The following is a 2,403-nucleotide window of genomic DNA, read 5'->3' as shown; positions in this document are numbered from 1 at the left end:
CTTAATCGATCCATTCTACGGTGATAAATCCTAAACCCTAGTTTATTTTATAGGTTCTTAAATAACTTTTTAAACATTGCATCAAATGCCAAGAAAACTATTCCCCATTATTTGTTAGACCCTATTACGCTTCTGTCTGAAATTTCAAATCATTTGGTTGAGTGTTTTGCGAAAATGAAACAAAAAAATGGTTTAGGGTTCTCTGCTGTGGCAGAGGAAGAAGACGAGGTATCGGCCGTTGGATCTGTTATTTTGCGTTCAACGGCTGTGATTAAGCCAGGTTTAAGCCTCGTCTCGACCGCGGTTTAGATAGATTGTCAATGAGTTAAATCTTGGTCGTCCGTCTAAACCGCGAGATCTCGTTAGACCGTCCGATCGTTTTGGATTGAACTTGATCCCGTGGTTCCGATCTTGACCATTAGATTAGGACCTCGGTATATCCATTGGTCTAAGATCGCTGCCACGCTGGATTAGTGGCGGGTCCCTCTTGACCGCCACCGTCCGTGTGGACGTCCCCGCGTAGGCCGCGTGTCCCGTTTGCCAGCCGTTGGAATCACGCTGTTTAGATCAACGGCTGCGATTAAACCAAGTCTTGAAACTGCGTTGCTTTCGGTTTAATTAGATCGGTGGTGGGCTCAATCCCAGCTGTTGATCCAAACCGCGGGCCAGATCTAAACCGTCCGCTCAATCTGAATTGAGCTGAACCGCGGGATCTCATCCCGACCGTCGGATCCCCATCGTGGTAGATCTAACGGCCTGAAATTTCACTGAGCTGGTTAAGTGGCGGGTCCCTCCTAACCGCCACCGTCCGCGTGGATGCCCCAGCTGCCGCCGCGTGTCCCGGTCAGCGCCGCCGTTTGACCGGGCATTTAAAACCTTAAAATAATTCAAGAAAATCCTTAGAACTTCAAAAATTCACTGGAATTTCATTTCTGGTCTAATTTTGGTGTTCTTGGGCTTGTTTTGTTCATATTTCCATATACTTTATTTTAAAAATAACTAAAAATTACTTTGAGTATTATTTAATCTGTAATTTTAATAATACTGAAAACCTTATTTTATTTTAATATATATATATATATATATATTATTTTGAGCTCAATTTTGGCAGAGATGTAATAGGGCATAAGATTGATTTCTTGTAATTTTCTTAAGCCTATTTGATGCAATATCAATTGGTTTATGAATTTATAAAAGTCTAAGTCAAAATTTGTCTTAGATTATTTGAAATTCATAAATCATTCAAATTAAATCCATTTCAAGCATGTTAGAGCTCTATGGAATCAGTGCAAAGTCATCTTTTCCCTGAAATTGAGTTTAGATTAAATCATGTATAATTCCATTAAAATTTATGTCAAATGCCATGTTAACCTAAGCTAATAATTACCAATCTATACATGATCAATGCATCAAATTAGGTTGACTTTGATTTAGGATATATTTGTATATATCATTTAATCATCTCAATCTAATTTGATATGTCTATTCCTTTATAATAAATTATTTAAGTTTATAGGTTACTATATGACCTATAATTAAATAATTTGTTATAAAACTCTTCCATAGAGAATTAGGGCACTTCTCCTTTATTGCTTGTGATTACTTTGATATGGTTGTAATTTAGTGTCCAAAGGTTAGTGAACATGATTTTTCTTCCAATAACCTAGTGACACTAAGGACAACAATTAAGGATGATCTCTTTGTCAACTTAGCCAAATCTAGGGAGAACTACACAAATACCTTTTGGGATTGAATACAAACATAGAAAACATAGTGTCACAACCCCTTAATTCAATACACTTCATTTTGACATTAATTGATCTTATAAACAACTAATAGATTAAGGATTTTCTTTCTTTGATTTTAGTAAACCCAAATAAATTAAATAAAATCCTAAAAATAAAAAATCAATCTCAAATCGTTATAACTAATCCAACATTACAAATTCAATAACTTGAAGTTAAAATTCCTACTCAAACTCCATTAATTTCATTAAACCCTTAATTAACTCTTAATCAACCTTAAAACTTTCAAAAAATGTTATAAATCCATGTTAAATCTAAAAATCACAAATAACCCCTCTAACTGACCAGAATTACATTCTTAACCAATGAAAATTAAAAGCCCTTTGAATAGATAACAAATTAAAGATTAATTTAATTTCAAGTGAAATTCAATATTTAATTAATTTAATTAATTAATAATATTTAAAAATTCTAATAAACTCCCAAACACTTGGAAATCACTCTTTAGGTCATTCCTGACCTTTGGAGTTGATTTCAAAGAGTTTGGGATTGATTTGGAGCAAAATCATAAAAAGGGTCCTTTAATTAAACAATTTCAGAAATTCAATAAATACCTCAAACTTTAAAAATTCATAACTAATTCAATAAAAATCCAAAT

This window comes from Dendrobium catenatum, unplaced genomic scaffold, assembly GCF_001605985.2.
Source record: "Dendrobium catenatum unplaced genomic scaffold, ASM160598v2 fragScaff_scaffold_83, whole genome shotgun sequence".
Classification (NCBI taxonomy): domain Eukaryota; kingdom Viridiplantae; phylum Streptophyta; class Magnoliopsida; order Asparagales; family Orchidaceae; genus Dendrobium; species Dendrobium catenatum.
The sequence above is the reverse complement of the archived record's forward strand: the minus strand, read 5'-3'. Positions refer to the sequence as shown.